Source organism: Lissotriton vulgaris, chromosome 12 (assembly GCF_964263255.1).
Source record: "Lissotriton vulgaris chromosome 12, aLisVul1.2, whole genome shotgun sequence".
Taxonomy (NCBI): Eukaryota; Metazoa; Chordata; class Amphibia; order Caudata; family Salamandridae; genus Lissotriton; species Lissotriton vulgaris.
In genome coordinates this window covers 669,498,657-669,522,319 of record NC_141700.1, presented here as the reverse complement: position 1 = coordinate 669,522,319, position 23,663 = coordinate 669,498,657, and positions in this window count along the sequence as shown.

Below are 23,663 nucleotides of genomic sequence, written 5' to 3'. Positions count from 1 at the left end.
TGCGTGCAACAATGCAAAGTGCCTTTGCCCAAACGACACCAGGTAAGCGATAATTCTGAGGGATGAAGCGTCTTCTACGCCCCTGCCTGTTGCACAGCTAGAAACGCCATCATGGCAGTCTTTTTGTTAATTAATCAATTTTCATCAATGTAATCGTAACCAACCATTTCCTCAACATTCCTTTCACGTTGAACTGTGATGTTTTTCAAACCACACTCGGAATTATTTGCCATTTTCCAGACTTCTTATGTTCCAATCGTGACCATCCGGACCTCAAAAAGGAACACGACCAATGCAACAATTCATCCAGGCAGTATTTTTTTTTTTTTTTAAAACAAAGCATTTCGGGCAATCTAGTGCCCTTCTTCAGGGGTCACTGTAAAGGACCAATAAGACCAAAATAACAATTACCATGTTGTCCTTAATCATATGGCTTGTTTCAAAAGTAACATGTTTATGCTTTGCATGTACCAATTACGATGAGGCTCTCGCCCGATCATCCACTGTACCTCCTTATGCCTAAGCGTGCCACGCATTTCAATTTACGCTGCCTAGCTAACTGGATGGACACAGTACTGGGTCGAGACAGTCCCCACTTGTTTCTTTCGCTTGATGCGGAGAAAGCGTTTGACACTATTCACTGGCCCTTCATGTGGCGAACTCTGGAAACAATAGGCTTCGACCCAGTTTTCCTAGAGTGCCTGGCGATGTTATATAACATGCCAGAGGCGCGAGTCCGGGTCAATGGCACTCTCTACGCTAGTTGGCCGACACAGCGCGGCACCAGACAGGGGTGCCCCCTATCCCCTTTATTGTTTGCCCTCATATTGGAGCTCCTGGAGCTCCTGGAGCTCCAGGCCTAGGTACATTCCTCACCGATTCATGTCCTCTGGAGGAAGAATGCATATCATTATATGCGGATGATATTCTGCTCTATGTCACGCAACCCTCTGAAACACTCCCCCACCTATTACAAATCTTTGAGGAATATGGCAGCTACGCTGGCTATAAGATCAACTGGACTAAATCCACCCTCTATCCGTTAAGTGGAGACCCAGAGTCTTACACTTACCCCAGCTGCTTGCTGCTGGCCACGGAGGGGTTTCTTTACCTGGGCCTCTATATCACCACCGACCCTGAGATCCGCCTGGATCGTAATATAAGACGGTCGTCGCTTAACGTTCAGGCAGATGTGAAGAGATGGAGGAAGCTTCCTCTGACAATTATGGGAAGAGCCGCCATGTATATAATGGTAACACTCCCCCAGCTTCTTTACGTACTCCAGAAAACATATCACAAACTACCAGACACCATTTTTACTTCCATTAGTAGTGAGTTGCGCCTCCTTCTATGGGACGGTGCCCACCCACGGATAGCACTGCAGACCCTACAACGAAACCCCTACAACGGAGGGCTGGCCGTACCGGATATCAGAGCTTACGATAGGGCGGACCATCTCATAATTATTAATGAATGGAATCACGCACCAGGGGATCACCCGACATATAGGTGGAAAGGCTCCAGTATCATGAACGGTCCCAGCTGCACTTTCTATACAGGGGTCCAGGGAAGGCACGACTCCTCCCTGCTATGCAACAGGTAATAGAGGCCTGGAAGAGTGCGGAAAAAGTGATGAGATGGGAAGGGAAACCTACACGGGAGACCCCATTGTGGGAAGGTGCTAGTCTACCAGAGATCAAGAAATTGAGGGACTTCAAGAAAAGGGACCTTATTGGCATTTCTAAGATAGGAGACCTCCTGGAGAGAGGCTCTCTGGCTTCTTTTTCTTTCCTTCAGTCCAAATACCAGCTTCATAGTTCCCAAGCCTACGCATATCTTAGACTTCGGCATGCCTGGCAGGCGGAAGGGTTAGACAACGTGAAGCTGCCAGAGTATGCCCCCCTTGAAGGCAGACTCCTTCAGGAAGAGATCCTGATTCAGGCGATATCTCTGACATACAAACGCAATTTAATAAAACGCTGGATAACCTTGGTCTGCTTTGTGCAAAATGGGAACTCACCACTGGGCCACTTGAAGATATAGACTGGGAAGCGTCCCTCGTGCAACTGCGCGAGGCAGCAATCAAATTAAGATTGCCCCTTATACAATACAATATCCTTCACAGGGTCTACTTTGATAGGGAATGTCTACACAAAATGGGGAGGGTGGAGGACCCTGCATGCCTCAGATGCCATGAGGAGCATGGCACTACATCTACACTCTCTTGGAATGCAGTCTCATTCAGCCCTACTGGCACACAATCATGGGAGAACTGAACAAAATACTAGGGGCAAACATGGGGCTGGAAGTGAAATTCTTACTCTTAGGAATTCCCACGGATATTGACCTGCTGCGATATGGGCTCTTACTGACCAATCTTGGGTTAGTGGTGGCTAAACGGGACATAGCCAAGTATTGGGGAGCACAACACCTTCCAACACTTACGGAGTGGAAGTCCAATATGGGCATCTACATGGCCGCGGAGAAAGTGGTTTACAAGGCGAGGGGTTTCCCGCTTAAATTTTGGAGAATTTGATCCCCATAGCTGAAATATTACAAGTTGGATCCTGATGTAGAAGAGGAAGCCCTGGAATGCTCTCCTACGTTATATCTGAGGTTGGGTATATAGAGGGTTTTGACTTATGTACTTGCTTGATTGCCACTGTCGATGCAAATGTATGTTTTTATTGATCAACCATGTGCAATATTCATTGTCCATTGATGTACCTCCATGCCTGTTATTGATCATACTTCTTGCATTAATGACTTCTTTTCCCATCTTTAAGTTCTGTTTTTTAATTGCAAAAAATAAAAATAAAGTTTAAAAAAAAAAAGAATATTTGAACTTAAAAGTCCAGCTTTGGACTAAATAATCGTTTTATAGCAATGTTATGTTGTCATGTTATGTAATGATGCATAATTAGATATGCTTGATTATCACAACAGTTTACAATATCCTAAAATTGTTTACAACTTTTAAACCAACAGACCATTTTAAAAAAAAGTATAAAATCTGTAAATAATTTTATATTTCGAAATAACAATGTAAAACAGGTAATTCTTTTCCCCATGTAAGTTAACAGTATAAAAATAAAAAAAAGGTTTTAAATCAATTCCAAGGTTTCGAAGATGTCTTTCAAAACAGATTTCTGTTTTTTAGCAACATGTGCAGATGATCTAACTTTATAGATGAGCTATATACATTTTAAATCTTTCTAAAAATTAAGTCCATTACTTAAAAGTATCCTGTAAATATTTTGACTTATAACTATTTTATCATTTCTAAGTTTCTTAATTACTTGTAAAGTTGAGCTATAATTCCAAATTAAAACTAAACCCCCAACAAATATTTAATTCAGTCCTGACAACTGAACATTTAACATATAATATTATTTAAAAACAGGTTTGTGGTCAATACCCCTTCATAATGAATTTTAAAACGTTTTGGACTTTTAAATTAACCAGCATTTCCACCCCATAACTACTACTATTTAAGTTCTAGACTATGATTATTTAAAATCCTTTTCGGGAAACAGTATTATATTTCTTTTAGAACTCTCATATTGGTAAAAAATATCTATATATAAATAAATATGGCCTCAATTGTTTATGACTAGGCAGACTGTAGAAAAAAGTATTTCTCAGAACTTTAAACACCTAATAAACTTTCTTCCATTGCTAGCCATGCAGTCAAAATAAACTCCTTTTACATGTTTATCTCAAGATGGCACACCTTCAAATCTATGCAACCATATTGTTTATTAATACAACTTTAGTTTACAACCAAATGTATGAATAACATATAGTTCAACATTAATCCTTTCTAGTGATGCTTTATTTTCAAGTACAATAGATGAAAGTAATGAAACAATTGGTGACTTAGTTTATGAAGTGAGTGTTTTTTAAAACCATGCATAGACATTCAATATTTCTACTCATGGAAACAATCACAAAAAACAAGATCTAGAATTAGGTGGTAATGTCAATTCCAAAATTTGTGGAGGAAATGTTAAATTTGAAGGTGAATCCGTGAGTTGAATTAACTTGCTATCCTGTTTGTGAACAAAATTTCATGGGTGGATTGCCAAGTTGCCTCTGACTAAATCATTCATTTGGTGATATATCCCAACACCCAGATAACTGAAGGTGGTTGTTTCCCACCCCGAAGTTCAGAAAGACATCTGGTATGAGGGGGCATATTTAGTAAAATTTCATGCAATGCAGGTGAGCAAGCAAAGTTGTTGTGCTGCATCGCGTCAATGGGAGAGAGCAAATCAGCTCAATATCCACTAAGGTATGACCCTCTTCACTCTCTACCTGCGCTGGCACACTTGGGCCTGCCTTGTGCAATCGCAGGTACTCTTGCACCATGGTGAAAGATTGCCTGCATAACAGGCAGGATAAAAACAAATCTTAAAAGGCAATTTCCTCTTTCTGTGTGAAGAGGAAGTAAGGAGAAGAATGCCTCGTTGGAATGGCATGGCTGGTGTGGTGTACCATTTTGGCACAATACTAGGTTCACTTGATTTCAGTAAATCTGGGAGTGTGTCAAATTCCATGGGCCGATGCACGAGAATGAATGCCTATTCTGCACCCAAGGAACGCCTACTACTAGGAAATGTACAGCAACGCAGCCAAGGCCGGACTGGCTACCGGGCATTTCATTCTAAATAAACAAGGGAAAAACAAGTGGCTTTCAACTAGGCTTTAAGCATGCTTTAACCCCTTGGCCGCGGCCGCGATTCTGCGCCTGTGCAGCAGAATCGCGAGTGGGCGGGTTCATGACGGCCTCCAGCCGTCATCAGCACACGCCCACCGTAGTGCATGACGGCTGGGGGCCGTCATCAGCATTGAAGGGGTTAAAACCATTCATTTTTGCATTGTTTATTTAGAAGCGCAAAAGGTCCCTAGAAACAAACCCGGGTCCCACCGCGTAAGCCCACTAAAAAGCCTGGTAGTCAGTCTGGCCCTAAATACTGCGCAAGGCGCTGTGTTGTGTTACATTTCTTTTCAAAGTCATGTAAGGCGTCACTGATTGCCCCTTGTGTGGGTTTCTAAATCTTACTTAGGCCTTTGTGTTACCTTTGCTTGACACAAGGACAATGCAAGGGCTTAGAAATCTGGGCCTAAGTTCGGGTACGAGCCTTATCAGAAAAAAGGTATGAGTTACCTGATACATTAGAAAATTCCTGCAGAATCTTCAGTGTCATATTTAGGTCCCTTTCTGTATCCCGGAAATAAGAGTGGGGTAGCCATTAAGATATCAACCCCATGCTTCGGGTGGGGGCCTTAGGGACACTCTATGTCCATTTCTGAGAGTGGGTATTTCCCTCGTTTGATGGAAAGCAATACCAACCCCACGACTGCCCCTCTCAGCAGCAGTCATCCCAGAGAAATAGGAATGTCTCAATCAGCAGATTGACTGCAAAAATATAAAGAAGACAATCTCAACGCTTAAAGGTGTGAATGGGCCAGAAAATAGTTTATTTCATTAGGACGTATCTGTTTCTTGGGCTATGTAGATGCCTCGCCAGAGCAGTCTTTGTGACTGTAAAGATGCAGAATCTCTGGCACCAATTTTAGAATTCAGAACATACAGAGTTTCCCATGAAAGAGAAAGAAAACTGTACAAAAAGGGTGTGTGTGTAGGGACGTGAGAGAGGTTGTGAGCCTTTAGGCCTCATTCCCCAATATTAATTTCCAGTGACAGAATGAAAATCCCAGCATGCCTTTCGAATTAGCCAGATTTCGTGACCGGTCTCCAGCTTTGCTTGTTTGTTCCCCTATTTCTGATGCGCATTCTGTGCTGTAGACTTTCTCAAGTTCTGTTCGGTTCACGGAACGTAAGACAAAAGGCAGACCCTTTGGGTCAAACATGCGCACCATAGACCCTCTGCCAAAAAGTGAAAGTAACCAGATAATTACTCCTTGAGAAACTCACAATCTCATTCTGAAAGGCTGCTCCACGTAAGATTAGGAAGTGACTCTGGCACCAACAGGCTGAGCCGAGCCTTGCAGATGGGCGTGGTCTGGCCGCTGTTCCAACAGCCCCACCACACATCTTGCCATTGGCCATCCCCTTTCTGTTTGTGTGTCCACCCCAGCGCATGCGCCTAGGAAAAGGCAGCCGCTGACGTTCCATCTCAAAACTCATTTAGAACAGTCCTTTCCGAGCTGTCACAAATGTGGATAAGAAGTCATCCCAGCGCTGAAGTCTGGATGAAATCAAAACAGCAGCGGACCAAGCATGTTTTCTGACCTTAGGCGAGTTTGAAGCTGAAGCAAAATGTGTTTTTCCCATAGGCTCAGCCAGACACACCAGATTAGAACTTGTCGTAACTGAAATACATGATGAGAGCCAGGTCCATTTATTTCAGAGGAGTGATAGACAAATTTTATTCTCTGAGGAAACATTACTCTGATGAGGTATATCTCAGACACCTCGGGTATTAAATGCATTCTATCCCCGCGGATATTGTTTGTGTGTAAATTGAGGTCATTCTCACAGGATGAGGCATGGACAGGACCAAGGCCAAAAACGGATTGACAACAGTGGAGAATTTTGACTAATCCAACCTTGACATATGAAGTCCAATGCAAATATAGGCTTTCCTAATGGACTGAAAATCGAACAATAAAAGTTAGAACTTGTTGGACCCTCCTTTCAGTTAAATCCTAAGAAAGCTACCTAGAGTTCCTCCAAGGTTCAACTATTCAATATTCCAGATAGGCATTAGTAAGGCCACCTGAATGCTGCAGTGAGTTCATCCATTCTGCTGCATCCTGTATGACCTGAACAATTTTACTTATCTCACATCACAAAAGAATTCCCATACGTCCCCAACCCTTGCGGCAAGGCTTTGGCAGCTGTACTCCGGTTTCCCCATGCAAAAGCTAGACTAACTCCACAGCGTCAAACATGTAGCTGAAAACACTCGACCTAGCTCCCGATAAGAATGAGTGTTTGCTTTCTTACAAAGTCTACCCTAGCATTTTTTAAGGTCAGGATCATGTACATGCTCTTGGGTATAATAATCAGAAGATTGAACGAAAACTGTGCTCGGTTCATGCAGCCAAATTGTAAGCTCAATTCACCAGAGATAAGCGTTTTAAAGTTTTACGGCATCTACACCCCCCAGCACCCTGCTGAGACTGCTTTTTCCAGTAAGGTGGTAGTCGAAGTATGGATATGTGCCAAGAGTTGAGCATAAACCATGGAAAGTGAAGGTGAATATGCTTGATTATTGATAAAAGGCTGGATTTCTGGTAGCCCTAGGAACTCATATAGAGGCTTCATCAAACACCTAACTTTGTTGACACTCATTTGTGTACATATTGAATCCATTGCCAGAATATAGATAAAGTTGCTTGCAATGTGAGGCAAATTAATATCATATGCTCTAGGTGTATCAGACAGAAGGTATTGTCATTAGCAATTGGGGATCCTTAAGGCAGCATTGTGATCTTCAGGCTTGGGTAACGTGGTATAGGATAAAACGTTTCGGAGTAATTTATCTGCACAATCCTCAGCAGTCTGAACCTTGTCATGGCAGAGAGTTGGCCAAGACATGAGCTCTTGTCAAAATCAAGACTGATTGTGACAAAGACAACAATAATGGGAAAACTATGTGGCAGGGCTTCATAGGTGAAGATTCCATGCAAGTATTTTAAGTTATGTCATGTCAAGCTTTGCATTGTCATTTGATGTGATGCTATTCTAGTTGTTTGTAAAGTGCTTTATTCTACTGCAGGTTTCTTAATGAGTAGAAGGCTAGAATCAGAAAAGGGGGAAATGAAGGACCACGCAAAAGAAAGGCAGGTACAGTGAAGATGGAATGTGGGCATATTATGAATCTACTGATCTTCCCATAAATGACCATACCACAATAGCTGATGGAGCGATGGTGCTTTATATGTTGCCACCCTAATGTGTCTGGTCAGCTGAACAAGAAAGAGGGAACAGAAGAGGCAAGGCTGTGGAAAGAGGGGCAGAGAGGGAAGCAGCAGAAAGCTAAGAAGGAGAGGAAGGGAAAGGAGATAGAAATGAGAGTGTGTTGGGAGTAATCAGGACCAGAGAAAGAATAACAAATAGGGGAAGCTTGTACACCAAAGAGAGAACGATTCTGGCTATTTCTGTGAATGCATGTATTTGTGTATGAGTGGATGTTTGTGTGTTTTTCTTTTGTGAGATTCAATTAAATTAACCCTAACCTTCCCTCAAAGGTGATATTGACTCAGAAATACATTGTATTAAAATAAACAATGTTTTATTAAATTAAATGTAATTCAATTATATAAAGGATCTAAATATAACCTAAATGCTAATTCCAATCATAATCCTTCCCTATATAAAATAGTAACCTAAAGGTGTATCTTACACTGACTCTAACGTTAACTAACCATATATTAAGGGACTTTACAGTTAATTATATTGAAGTATATTCAACTAAATAAGTATCAGAATCAGAAAAACTTTATTCAACTTTTCAATAAAATCATGAAAGTATACAAGTCAGCCATATTCGTGCACAATAAAAATGCAACATGCATTATAATAAAACCTGATACAGTGAATCAATCGATAAAATAATTACAGGTAAATCATATCGAATAAAAACATAGCAGCAATACAGGATACGTACTACAAAGAACTTTTCCAGATAGTACAAATACATGTGCATAAAACAATGCCTCAAAATATCAAGGCCTTATTGGCTTGAGCTCAAGACTCCCGGAAAAACCGTATCACATAGAAACCCATATTGGTTGATGGTAAAATCTGCAAATATAAAAATGCAGGTCTGACCTGTCTAAAATCCATAGCAAGTACAATGCGGCCTGATAAATTTGTGATGGAGAATTAAATCTCGGACAAATGAGAACAATGTGCATAGCTTCAAAACTGAGGAATTGTCACACATACAAACTAATAAATATAAGCTTTTATACCATACGTCATTAGCAAAGATCAGCTGATTAAAAATGCCTAACCTAAAATAGGTCAGCAATCGATGATGGTGATTGGACATCCCCATTTGAAGATAAGGTTCAATACCAGATGCCGACTTAACTATAATATACTGTGGCACCTACTGCTTGGTTAAGGCAGAGGCCTCACACTCTGCTGCCACTATGAGAGAAAAAGCCTCCTTCAGCCATAAAAGTTCTTTATTGACAATGTGGCCAGGGTCAGAAAACAGCTCAGACCTACCTAGGACCTTAAAATTAGACTTAATATGGTGCAACCATGGATATAGAGCATTTTATCTAGATTCAAACAATCCCGCATGATGAGCCTGTTTAACTTTAGCTCCTCTTTCAACCAAACTGAGAGTCAAAGTAAGTTTGGACGGAGACATATGAAATCTGAAAGATAACCCATGTCCGTCTCTTTGTGTATAATCTCTGAGGGGGTACCCTGCACAGCACTTAAAAGGCCTTTTAAACAGGTGTTTTCAGCTGTCAGGCAATTGCAGCATATCCCCAGATTTCACATCTAACAATGGAAATGCACTTTGCTTTGTATATATCTGAGAGAATCTTTATAGGCTTTTCTCTACAGCACCATGAAAAATCCTATTGGCTAAATATAACTCTCTTAAAACTGACCTTTTTTGTATTCATCAGAGAGTGCCAGTTCAGGCCTGAATCTAGTAAGATGCCATAATAAGAAAAGTTGCCCACCTTACTTAAGCTATGACCACTGCCCAAAAATCCATATGATTTGGTATTCTTGAGGCTCTCGACCGTAATATGGGACTTTTTAAAATTGGCTGGCAAATTCAAGCTGTCAATAAGATCAATTAAAAAATCTTAAGGGGACTGGATACTCTTAGCTGTGCGTGCTATTAGGGGAGCAGTCTTTTTCCCACCCTCGGGACATGACACCCTGGATTTCATAAAACCCATTGCAGATGGTTAATTTACAAAAAAAAAGGAAGCCAGGATGCAACCCTGGTGCATGCCTCTCTCAAATTCAAGTGCTCTGTGCACTCAGAGGAGGTGTCATACCTTACCGATGACACCTCCAGTGAGAGACCGACGTGAAGATCCCTCGAGGAACAAGGAGAGCTGGATCGACCCCCATGGATCCCAGTTCATCCCGAAGCTTGGATCTATTCACCTTAACAAAGGCCGAACTGAGATCCATGAAAGCCAGATACAACATGCGCCCTCCGGCTCTTGTTTATTTAGTTATCAGTAGATGTAAATTCAAATTCTGCTCCACCGTCCCTCTGCCCGGCCTGAACCCATACTGGGTGTCAGATAAAATATCATGCTCATTAGCTTAGCAGTAAGTCTCTCCAGGATCACACACCCTAAGATATTGAACTCCACACCGACTGGGGAAATTGGCCAATAAATGGCAGGGCCGCTTTATCCTCCTTCTTAAACACTGGCACTTCGATGAATGGAACCAGCCCACCGGCAGGGCGCCGCGCATAGCAGGATTTAGATGTTGGGTAAGGAAAGGTGACCACAGATAGAATAAGGATTTAAACAGGTCTGTGGGAAAACCGTATGGGCTGGCTGCGTTGCCTACTGGAAAGGAAAGGATAACATTCCTAACTTCTTCCCAGTGAATCTATGGCCTTTCAACCCCCTGAATGCTCAAAAGTTGTCGCTACTCAAGATCGCAATAATGTAGAGATGACAAAAAATCAAACCAGTCCTGAGGTGGAACTGTGGAGGCCTGACCTGAAATCTGCTATGAGCTAAAAAGAAGTGGTCCACCACCCTACAGAAGGCAGCGCTATCCCGCTGGATGCCAGCAAATTCCCCCACATCTTTTCGTTAGGTCACTCTTTATATCTTTAAGGGCCTTCCGATATAGCGCCATGATTTTTTTCTTACCTCCTTTATATTCCAAGTTTCTTCTTAAGGGTTATTAACAACTCTTTTTGTGCTCTTGAGCAATTCCTATTGAACCATCTATAAAGAGAAGGCGGTGAAACTGACCCTGCCTTTGACAACCGATCATAGGTTGTCAAGATGCAGTCATTTGAGGTGTCCTCATCCCGACAGTTCTGGACACCCAACTGACAGATAGACATCAATTCCGAGTTGAAGACCTGTGGTATAATCTTGGCCCACTTTAGACTACTCCCCTGATCTTTCAGGTAGCGGGCTCAAAATAATAGAGACAAGATTCTACTGTCTACAGATCCCATCTGAAGGTAGCCAAGATGGAGCTATCAATGAGGATGTTCCAATCCACAATCAAATTTAACAGAGAGGGAAAAAAGGCAGCGGACACAAAGATATAATCAATAATGGAGAGAGCCACTGAACCTTTTAAGGTGGGAACACCCTCTTCAGCATTAGCATATTTTCTGTTAAATTGGATGACTAGATTAAAGTCTAAGACTAAATTGTTTAGCAGGTCGCCCTGCACTGTATGCTTAAGATGTAATTGGCCACTAAAAGCACCCTCATTATCAGGTGAGTCATACAAATAACAATCCAAGCAGGGGTCTAAGTTTAAATCTCCCATCACTATCGGAGCTAAATGTAGGGAGGGGCAGTCCAAGAAGTAATAGTTTATAAATGTTCTGAGATCCCTAATCATTTCATCTGACTCAAGACACAGTGTAGGAAAGGTACATTGGTTGCAATCATCTCCATATTACTCTTCATGGCCAGTTTCACTAGAATTGCAAGACCACCTCTTGCTCCCCCTAGTATAGGGGATAGCCTTAGAACCGAAGGTGACAAACCCATCCAAATGTAAGATTGCTTCAGAGTCCCACGCCTCCTGAAGACTAATAATATTATCAAAAACAACTTAGACGGACCCAAGCTGGATAGCTGGATGATGCTGTCGTGCCAGACACCACTAAGTTTTGTTAGAAGAACCCTCACACACCAACCTAGTTGGTGTCATGCTTCATCATCGGGTTCCCAGCTGAGAATCCGAATGCTACCTAGCTGTGCTGCAACGCCTGGTTACAGTGGAGCAGGTTTTTTCTTTTTGTGAGTGTGATGAAGTGGTGTGAGTTAAAAATACCTCTGGGGATTCTTACTGATATTTATTTATTCCTGGTGGCCAAGGGTATATTAAAAACAGAAAACAGATAATGTATTAAGAGTAAGACTAGATATTTGGTCTTAATTATCATTTTGGTCTACATGTTTTAGCTTTATATAAACAATTGTAGGACTTTCTTCAGGACCCAAAAAATGTGCAAGTGGTGGTAAAAAGGTGGAAATGTGAGTGGTAAAAATTATACCACGTGTATTTGCATTTTTAGCACACACTCTAAGGTGTGTTATGCATGCTGTGGACTGTCAGTATATTAAGGGTCCACTGCTAGAACATACCTGTAGGAAAAAATGACAAGGACATAATAACATATAAACATGATTCATCTCAATGGAATTCAGCATTTCCCCTTTCATCGTGGTGGTTGCATGGCACTCAGTGTCAGGCATTCATGTGACTGCCTCCAAACACACTTCATGCAAGCAGTTTTTTAAATCATTTTTAGACATGCATGTGACATATAAGTAATAATAACAATAATAATAATAATAATAATAATAATAATAATAATAAGAATAATAATAATAAGAATAATATAATAAGAATAAGTGCAGGGGCCGAATGTTTTACTCAGCCGCCTTCTGCTGGCAATTCTGCCAAATGCCAGGGTTGTCGGCTAGCAAGGGTGCCTAGTTTTGATTCTAACTCATGCCTCTTTCTTTCCTGTCTCTCTAAATCAGTCTTGCAGGCTCTCTTTTTTTATCTCTGTTCATCCCTTTATCGCTGCTTCACATTTTTCCTTTCTACATCTATCTCACTTTTCAGCCTTCCTTTCTCTTGCTCTCGGCCAAAGTATGGTTAAGAAAAGTAAGTTCCGGTCCCCAAAAGTGAGTGCCAGTGCCCAAGACTTGCAACTAGCAGCAGAGATTAAGCACTCTTGTGAGACAGGGCTCCAACTTTTCAAACAAGCGGAGGAACCTGCTCCAACCGATGTGGGTACCAGGTTTTGTGTATGTGCCCAGATTCAGGGGCATGCAGATGGTGAGACAGCGTGATTTTGGAGGGGTTGCGTTGTCTTCTGTTCTGATCTGAGGGTTGTACCTGGAACAGGTGTATACTTACTAAGCGCCAAGCGCTTTTCCCCCTAATTAATGTATGAATTTCAGATAACACCAGGGTCGGCTCCTCCGTAAGATCAGCGGAGCATCGCCCGACACATAAATTTCCCCTAAAAGCCCCAAAGGTGAAAAATGAAATAGTAATAATGTATTGTCATTATATTTTTGAGCCCCCTGTCCTGAACTGAACGTCAGGACGGGGTGGGGCCAGCTGAGTCAGCAGCCAGGAGGAGGGATGGCTGCTTAGTCACTTTTCAAAGTATGCATGTCCCTTTGACTGGCCGTCTTGAGGTGGCGAGCCAGACATGCACACTTTAAAAGCTCTAAGACAGCTGGGCAGCAGCTGCTCCTCTGCGAGAGCCCTGCCATCTCATCCCTCAGTCCCGAACCGAGGGTCAGGACGGACCAGGACTTGCTGAGTCAGCAGAAGGGAGGAGGGGGGCTTCCCGGGCACTTTTCAAAGTGTACATGTCCTTTTGGCCGACTGTCTTGCAACAGCCAGCCAGATATGCGCACTTTAAAAGCTCTAATCCAGCTGTCTTAAAACAGCTGGATTAGAGAAAGTGCAGGGCTACAGTGTCCTAGGGAGAGACGAGAGAGGCTTCTCCCTCCAATCCTGGTTCTTATCTCAAGCAGCGCCAGGATTGGTTAAGACAGTTGGCTGGGGCCCACGTCGGACTTCAGCAGCAGGTGGAAGATGTGCAGAGAGTAGGAGGCCGTGTTCAAGGTAATTGAATTTTAGATTTCGCCTGCACAGTGTTTGCGCTGTGCTTGTGAAACCTCTTGCATTAAATATATCTTAAAAGGGGGCTCTTATCAGTTCCCATCGCCAAATTACTTCATTTGCATTTGTGTGGAACTTTTCTTTCTTGTGAACTTTCCCTGGTTGCATGCATTTATGATACTACTATTGAAGCTGTTCACACTGTTTAAGCCCCATCACTGTCAAAATAAGATCTCTTTCCACAGAAAAGGCAGACAGCTTCTAACAGTATGCTAGAATGCTTACTTTCTATTACTAAGGTGAGTAAAATAGATGCTTTAGTCTTAGAGCATTTGTGGCATTTCCTATTCATGCCTCAGTACCTTTCTTTGTACTTTGTAGGCATTATCGAATTGACTTTATAAACGTAATCTATTTGGTCATTATGATCAAATTCTAAATGTTGTAATAAACATTGCACATTAAAAATAAGTCAATATACAAGAGCTATGCTATACTTTACTACCAAATAGGCAGCCACAAGTGCAGTTACCTTGCATGCAACAGGGTCATGATTTGAATGGTGCAGCAGGTGCAGTGGCACCAGGCCCAAAATTTGTGAGCGCTCCTCTAAACACCTAATATTGCTATATTTTACAACTAACCCGGCAGTCATAAGGCAGTTATGTAGCAAGCACCAGGGTCATGATTTCTATAGTGCAGCAGGTGAAGTGGTACCGGAACCAAAAGCTCCAGGCATCCCACTAAACACCTAATATTGCTATATTTAATTTTTAAACAGGCAATCACAAGTGCAGTTACCTTGCAGACAACAGGGTCAAGATTTGAATGGTGCAGCAGGTGCAGTAGCATTTGGCCTACAAGTTGTTAGAACTGCTCTAAACACATAGAGGTTGATTACGATGTCGGTGTGACTGACACCAACGTGCCGTCTGTGTGGGTGCCACCGACATCCCGACATCCATAACAGCAATCCGACCATCGCATTACGATGCGGTCGGTCTAACCGCATTGCCCTAGGGATAGACCAACAGCTTCCAGCGGGCTTAAGGAGCCCATTGGGAGGTCGGTCAGATATCATTTCCCACAGTGCAGGGGGATTAGGAGCCACCTTTCTGCCAGCCATTTGACGTTGGTTCTTCTGACGTGAAAAGTCTGGCAGAAAGGCTTTTTTCGGACCATTAGCAGGGTACCTGTCCCCCGTGGCCCTCTGCTATGGGCCCTGGGGGTACCTTTGGTGCCCCCTTAAACATCCCTGCATCATGTGTGCCACAAGGTGGAGGGATGTTTACATACATGCCTATTGGCCATGGGGCTTGTGCTGCGGCCTTTTTCTGGGCGGCAGCAAAAGCCTCAATGCAAACAGGCATGTGTCCGACTGCCACTACAGAGGTGGAATGGTAATTGGCAAGGTGGGGCTGCTGACTACATGTCGGCCAGTCCCATACCTGCAACAATTGTGGTCAAACGCTTGTCCAACCACCATCGTAATCAGCCCCTTTATATTGATATATTTGTCTACTAAACAAGGTGGTCACAATTGTAGTTACCTTGCAGTTAAAGGGACTTGATTAGAATGGTGCTGCAGGTGCAGTGGCACTGGGGTCAAAAGCTCTAGGGATCCCACTAAACCCAGATTATTGCAACATTTTACTACTAAAGAAGACAGTCACAAGTGCATTTATCTAGCAGGCAGTAGGCTCATACTTTGAATGATGCAGCAGGTGCAGTGGCACCAGGCCCAACAGCTCTAGGCACCCCACTAAACACCTAATATTGCTATATTTTACTACTAAGCAGGCAGTCGCAATGCAGTTACCTTGTAGACAACAGGGTCATGATGCGAATGGTGCCGCAGGTGCAGTGGCACTGGGCCCAATAGTTTCCAGAACTCTTCTAAACAACTAATATTGCTATATTTTACTACTATACAGGCAGACACAATTTCAGTTATCTTGCATTAAAGTGTGCTTGATTTGAATGGTGTAGCAGATGCAGTGGCACCGGGGCCAAAAGCTCTAAAGAGCCCACGTAATGCAGCATATTGCAAAATGTTACTACTTAGCAGGCAGTCACAAGTGCAGTTATCTACCAGGCACTAGGGCCATGATTTCAATGGTGCTGCAGGTGCAGTGGCGCCATGGCCAAAATATGTCAGAACTCCTGTAAGCGCCAAATATTGCTATATTTAACTGCTAAATAAGCAATCACAAGTGAAGTTACCTTGCAGGCATTAGGGTTATGATATCAATGGTGCAGCAGGTGCAGTGAACCAGGGCCCAAATCTCTAGCAAGCTCTCTAAACACCACATATTGCACTATTTTACTAGTAACAGGCAACCAGTCACAAGTGTTGTTACCTTACAGGAAAAAGAGGTCATGAGTCGAATAGTGCAGGTGCAGTGGTACCGGGGCCAAAAGTTGTTATAACACCTCTAAACATCAAAGATTGCTATATTTTACTACTAAACAGGCAGTCACAAATGCAGTTATTTTGCAGGCACTAGAGGCATGATTTGAATGGTGCAGCAGGTGCACTGGCCCCAGGCCCAAAAGTTGTCAGAACTCCTCTAAACATAATATTGTTATTACATCAATTAATTCTAATATTTCTCTCTTTCATTTCATTTTTCTAAACGTTGCTATTACTTACCCACACTATCCCCCTAATAACAGCACAATATATTTCCTTTTTGCACATAAACAAGTCATAGCACTTTAACAGATTTTCTGTAACTTATAATGCACAACTACTCCACAAGAAACAACTTACAACAAAAAACAGCTTATTATTAATCACATAGGCGAAACCTAATGCATTTACCAATACTTGTTATTTTTATTTTTACCCGCCACCGATTTGCCCGCCTCACCACTCCCCAAATATGCCATCTGCGACTGGATAACACAAGTCATGCAATCCGTGCTCACTCTCCCCAACTTGTGCTGAGAGCATTTCGAACATTAACCAGAGAAATTCTGAGTTATGAGCATACATTTTAGACACCTAAAACCCATAACACCGGGCCTTTGGCTGTGTCCTGAGGCAGCACAACTGTTCATGATAGGACTCCAGATGTCTGTGGCTCAGGGCGGGCAATGAACTGGAAGTTCATGTTTCTAAGTGCATTATAAGTGCCATAAGTCAAGACGAGACAAGTTTCGCTCATTGCAATGTGCGAAAATGAATTATATTCTCATCAAATTAATAACATAAATAACAAAATAGTCACTTGAAGCAGTTTCGCTGTAACTCATCAAAAGTTGAAAAGTTCACTCAGTGCAATACAGCTCTTAATGTGACTGCTTCCGGTAGCAAAGGATTCGAGCACTACTGAGAGAATAAAGTGGGACAGAGAAGGGCCTTGGATCTTCCAGTGCACAAACAAACAAGAGCTTAACAGGGAAAACTTTGTGACAGGAACATGCTTTAAGAAATGTGATATTAACCAAGCCCTCAAATCCGCTCTTTGTGCGATCTGACATTTATGGGAATTCGCCATTTGCCTTAATCTTAAACAAGAGCTCTTAAAGCTCCTTGAAAGAAAATGTAGCATGGCCCACACCTGCACAAACAGCAACCTCATTTTCTTTATTTAACTGGAAAATACCTCAATGTTTAGAATCTCTGAATAAAAGCAGACCCCATACGTTTCTGATACATTTGTCTATCTGTCTTAGAGGAGTGTTTGCTCACTCCGACAGTAAACTGGCAAGGTAGTAAGAAGCAGTACTATAGCAATAACAAGCATTGGCAATGCCAATAGATCTGGCTTTAGTTAAATGTTGTATGGTAATGTAAAGCATTAGCGTAAGTAGTGTAGGTTAAAAGGTTAGGTGACAGTTTCACTGTCAAGCCAGACCTAAAAATCCATGTATGTTAATGACAGCCCTCTTTCCATCAGTGTTGCTGCCAGACACAGGCAAACATCATAAACTATCTAGTTATCTAAGACACTTTTACAGCATTACCATGTCATGTGTGTGCCCCTAAAATGTCAGTCTCAGGCAGCTGCATAAATTAACAAAATGGTCCCAGCTGTGTGGAGGGCAAGCACTTTTTTTTGTGGAAGCACACAACTTCTACCTAATCAAAATATGTACTGGCTCCCAACATGTGGGCGGAGCCAAAGCCCCTCTAGTGATGTTCACATAATTGTCTAGCGTCAGCTGCGCTGTCAAGTCAAATCACAAAAAGGCTGACTTGGCGCTTGCTTAGAGTGGAGAAACTGGGAGTGCAGCCGCAGTAGTATGTTCTGCTTTGGAAGCAAATGGAGATCTGGACAATATCATGATGCGCTGCTGTAGCTTCACGCAGACCCAAATGCTTGTTTTATGCCACCGCAGTGCATAAAGTGAATTTAACATGCTATTTCTCTGAATTAGTGCACTTTTTTAAACAGCACAGTTCAGAAACAAAAAGTCATACCCTGCTCACTATTTTTGAGTTGCACTGTCTGAAAATAAAACCCTATCCCATGATATGGCCCTCGATATCTAGACTATTCGAAGTTAGTAAGGAACAAGGGTTACACTTCTATCTGAAATTCCTAAAGGGTCTTGCTGGAGTTGGTGCTCTCTCTGTAGAAGTCTTCCATCTATCCATGCCTGAGAGGCTCTGCTGCACACGAAGAACTGTGGTAACATGTTCAGCAACAGGCTGTTTTTAATCTTGTTGCATGCAGAGAGAATGGCAAGGCTTCCAAGCTTACACATTCGACAAATACTTGAGGAAAGGAGTCAGAACAAGTATATTATCATGTCCATGAACATTTGCAGGCATTTCTATGCTTGTTCTTTGAGACACTTTGAACTGCAAGAGCTTAGGAAAAAATTTGAGTAAGTCTTTTCTAAGGAAATGTCTGAGGGAGGAATACCGCTGCATAGGGAGGACGTGAGTGGTGGAGAGGTGAGCAGAGAGCAGGAGCTGCAATCGGATATGAGAGAATAAGGGATCTTATGTCATTACTACAAGAGTCCCGACATAGGGAGTACAATGACAATGCAAGACCATTACATCCTATGTTTTAATAGTATTTGAATATGTATATTTGTAGAGATAGAGTTTGGGTCTTTATATTTGTATCAATACATGTTGGGAAGGGAAGTCTTCTGCATGTCTCAGGAGAGTGCTCTCCATGCCTTATGCTGATCTCCAGGCAAGTCACTTAAAAGTTACTGAATGGTTTCTAGATCCCTACCTCAGTGAGCATGACAATCATACATGTCCACTGAGGGTCTCCCTGTTTTATTTGGATTGAGGCCCCAGAGCTTGGCTCTGAAGTCGAGGCAAGCATATTGCACCCCTATTTCACAGAGAGTGGCTAATACTCTTTCTCTACACAGGCTGTGATAGACTGACACTGGTGGCAGCAATAAATCTTTAGTCGGGGATACCTGTATCCCTGTATTCTAACAAGGGTGGATGACTAGCCATCCTTCTGATCAAGCCTATGCAGTCTCTCGTGATTGTGGTCCTGTTGACTATGTTTACTTGATGTGTGTCTGAGAGCCTGTAGGTGTACTGGGGAAGGATGTTGAGTTGAGCCATTGTGTGTAATGCAATCTGTTCCGCTAGACATTCAAGCTCCCCAGTGCCCCTTCCTATTCCTTGGAGAGGTCCAATGGGCTGGGGATAGACACTCGCTCTTATCTGTGTTTAGCTGCCCTAACCCTGCTAGGAGGGATCCTTGCTGCTTGGGAGATGGTTATATCCCCCTGGTCTGGAGTAAATTAAAATTCCTCTTGAGTAATAGTTCAAGCTCGTACAAGGAAAGACAGTAGATCATCCTTTGCCTGCTTTAGCCACGCAGTGGCCATGCAATAAATATGCCTTGTGATTGGAGGGGTGCCCAAGATTCAAAAGTAGCAGACACTCTTATTGGATCAGCCTATCAATCAGAGGTGATAAAAGTCTCATCTTAGTGGTCAGTGGTTGTTCAAGGCTGGTCTATGATTCTGAAGAGAAGGCTCACACCAGGCCAGTCCAAGAAAGCAGCCATGAGCTGAGGTGTGAAGGCAAACTATGAAGTTTGCTCATCGCGTCTGGAACTTGAAGACGTTTTCTCTATGAATGATAGATTATACTGCGAAGGAATGTGCCAGTTTGATGAGGAGCAAGGGCATAATTAGCATCAGTGAGAGAACTAGCTGTTTCTGTGAGGCTTGCAGAGCTGGCACTTCAAACAAGGAAATTGTAGGCCACTGCTCAAGATAAGGAAGCTTGCAGCACATCAATGGAGACAGAGGGAGACAGGGAAGCTTGATACCAGTCCATGATGGTGGGATTGCTTTGCCTATACCCCTCCCCTGTGCTATGGGAGCCTGTGTGGTACTTCCAGTTACAAGCGGAAGATAGGAATAGAGTACAGTGGAACAGGTCCCCCCTTTTTATGTGATTTAGGGGGTATCAGGGTGTAATGGCGCTCTGACCAGCCACTACCCTCCTACAGCTAGCCAGTGGCTACTGGACTAGTGCAACTCCAGTAAACTGTGCCAAGAGACCAGGCACCTGTGATCAGATCACTGATGACACTAGAGCTGTGGCCTCGCTCAGGACAGGAGGGTACTTCTGTTTCTTTGGGTGGCGGGTTATGGGGCAGATCAAGAAAATGCGACTTCTAATCATATGCCGAAACTTTATCATTTCAATACAAGGATTGGTATCATGGCTTTAGCGAATGAGACACAAAAACTAAAGAGAGGACCCCTAAGAAATCCAATCAGGGACAGGGGGAAAATAAGCTACAGAAATAGAAAGTCCCTATGTACACAGAGCATGAGATCTCAAACTAACAGACACAGATAACCATGCCATACTATTTATAAAACCACTGTGAAGTCAATATAGATCAGAGAAACAACTTATTTGCTTGTTAATACCAAGGTATATTTTTGCAGTTTATTAAGTAGAATACTGTTAAAAATAGATTGCTGAGCATTAAAAACAAATTAAAAATCAATTGTTAAATTTAAAACATGCAAAACATGAAAAAAACATGGAAAAAACATAGAAGCATTACATTAATCAGGTTGCAGTATTCATAAAGAGTAGTTAGTCAGATCACAATATTCATACAGAGTAGTTTATCATCAGATCGCAATATTCATACAGAGAAGTTTGTCGACGCAGCGTTTCTGTATATTAAAAATTCTTACACCTTCTTCCGGACAGTTTCTCAATAAGCAAATATTTTGGGAGATTTTCTTATATGAGACTGGTAGGGCAGGTATGGTGATACACCCTTCGTTGGATGTGTGCTAGAATCAGCTACTCACATCTATGGATTCTGGTCATACTCAGATTATAGTTATGGTTACTTTGTTCATCCAGGGGAGCCACCGTTCTTAATTAGTAGATTTTGAATAAAATCAATTAAAAATCAGACAAAGTTCTGAACCGTCGCAGCCTTAAGTATGATACTGCTTATTTTCAACGGCATGTAGTACTTCTTAATTGTACACTAGGAGTGTGATTAATAATTAATAGCCAATCGTAGTGCAGATTGACGGCCTCCCTGCTCCCACTGGCAGGTCGTTCAAAAAACACAACATTTCACTAAGAAAAAGTTAGTGTAAATTGAAGTTATAGTTAGTATAAGAAACAAGACCTTAACAGTTGTTAAAAAAAACTTCTCTTCTCTTCTCTTCTCTCTGAAAGATAATTTTATTCATCAGTGCTTTCATTTGAGATTTTATCAGACATGTTATCAGTCGTGTCATTTAACAAATAATGAGTAATGTCAATTTTGAGGTCATAAGCAGGCATTATGGGGGTACAGGTTCACTGAAAAAAACAACGTTTGCACATTATACTTATGGTTATAAAACCTTCACTTATGTTAAAAAAATCTTGATGTTACAGTGACGTGTTGAAATAAGATTAAAACTAACGTTTAAAACCAAAATAAAACCAGAATCTACCAGTTACAGTTTACGGAGCTCACTGTAACTTGTGCCCTGCTAGGTACCGCATATGACCTCAAACATTACATCATTGATGATATCTCAAATTATATCAATAACGACATCACTGATGGCATCTAGTCATTCTGATACTGTCTTATAGGGTTATTGAAATTGAAGTAATTCAACACTCTACATCTAATTTACTACCACCAATAATGTTATAATGAACATAACCTTTCCCTGAAGGCCGTGCACAGCAGGATGTTGGTTGCCCATGCAATGTGACTACAGAGCTTGGCTGTAGGCCCTGCACAGGAGGGGGTTGGATGCCTGTGCAGGGTTAAGAGCAGGGCCTGGCCTGATGTCATGCACAGCAGGAGGTTGGCTGCCTCTTCAGGGCTGGGTGCATGGTGCTAAAAACCCCTTTTGATGCCCAACCACCAAGAAGTACAGAAATATACATTTGTGACAATATGACTCATAGAGCACTGCACTGTAAGTCAGCAGTCACAAACTCAGTCCTCCATGCAGAGAGCTTCCACCAAACCATTTTAAAGTGGTGCCCTCCCTAAAGAGAGTTCAACGTATTAAAAGAAATTGTTCACACAAAAAGGAATTCAACAAACATAGCCTTGAAACAAGCAAGCACTTTAAGATGAGAAAACATTCAGCAAAGATCATTAATTCTGGTCTCCAAAAAAACAAAATCCGTAGACAGAAATAAAATATCATAAACAAAAGAGAAACAACTGGAATCAAGTAAAATTAGAATGATCACCAATTTCTCGGCAGAAGCAAACAAGCTAAAACAAATATTTCAGAAACATTGGGGCTTGGTAAGAATGGGTCCAACAGTGGTGGAACGAATAGGCAACCATGCTTGCATAACGTTCAGACGAGCTTATGATACGAAGGACAAACTTCTACATAGCCATTTCAGAATGGAAAAAGATAATTGGATGAATCCTCCTGGTTTTTGGAAACGTATATAATACAAAGCCTGTAAAATTGGCAGAAACACACAACAATTTATGACCTATACAGGACAAAGATACAGAATTAAACAGCACATGACATGTTAGAGTAAACGTGTCATCTAGTTATAGAATGCCTATGCAATTTGAAATATATTGGGAGTACAACATGCCACGTGAAGAAACAAATCCTTGAACATATTAGGTCCATATCAAATAAAGATGGAAGCAGTGGCCAAGCACATGGAAAAATACATCAAAACGACGGGAAGAAACTTAGCTTCTATAAAATTGATCATTTGCAGAGATTTAAAAGAGGTGGAAACAAAGAAAAAATCTTGCATCAAAGAGAATCATGATACATTATTTTGCGCCACACTAGATCTCCAAATGGTTCAAATCACGATGAAGAACTGTATGTGAATATTTGATCTTTCAATTATAGGACATCTGAATGGAGAGACAATTAAGGTGATGGTATGAGCATGGGCAGTAGATATCATGAGAGGAAAATGTTGAATAAGAAATAAACCCACCGGAGGGCATAATAGCAAGGACTCGCGAATCTAACAAGAAATCTTCAAAATAAGGTACTCCTGTAAAAAAGAAACATGACCATGCTCCGAAGGGTTTGAAATCAAAAGCAATCATACAAACCTGCCAACCAATAATATCAGAAACTTGATTGCATGACATATATGAACATGGACATTAGATATTATGAAAGGAAAATGTCAAACAATAAATAAGCCCACTGGTGGCCTTAATTGCACAAATTCGAGATTTTAAAAGGAGCAGTTCAAAATTAGGTATTCCTTTCTAAATAATGAGCGTGATCAAGCTCTGGCAGGTGGAAAATCAAAATCGGGTGCATAAGCCTGCCAAATGATAACATCAGAAACTATGATTCCAGTAAACATTGTAAAGTGGACTGCTGGCACCAGAAGGCATTGAGT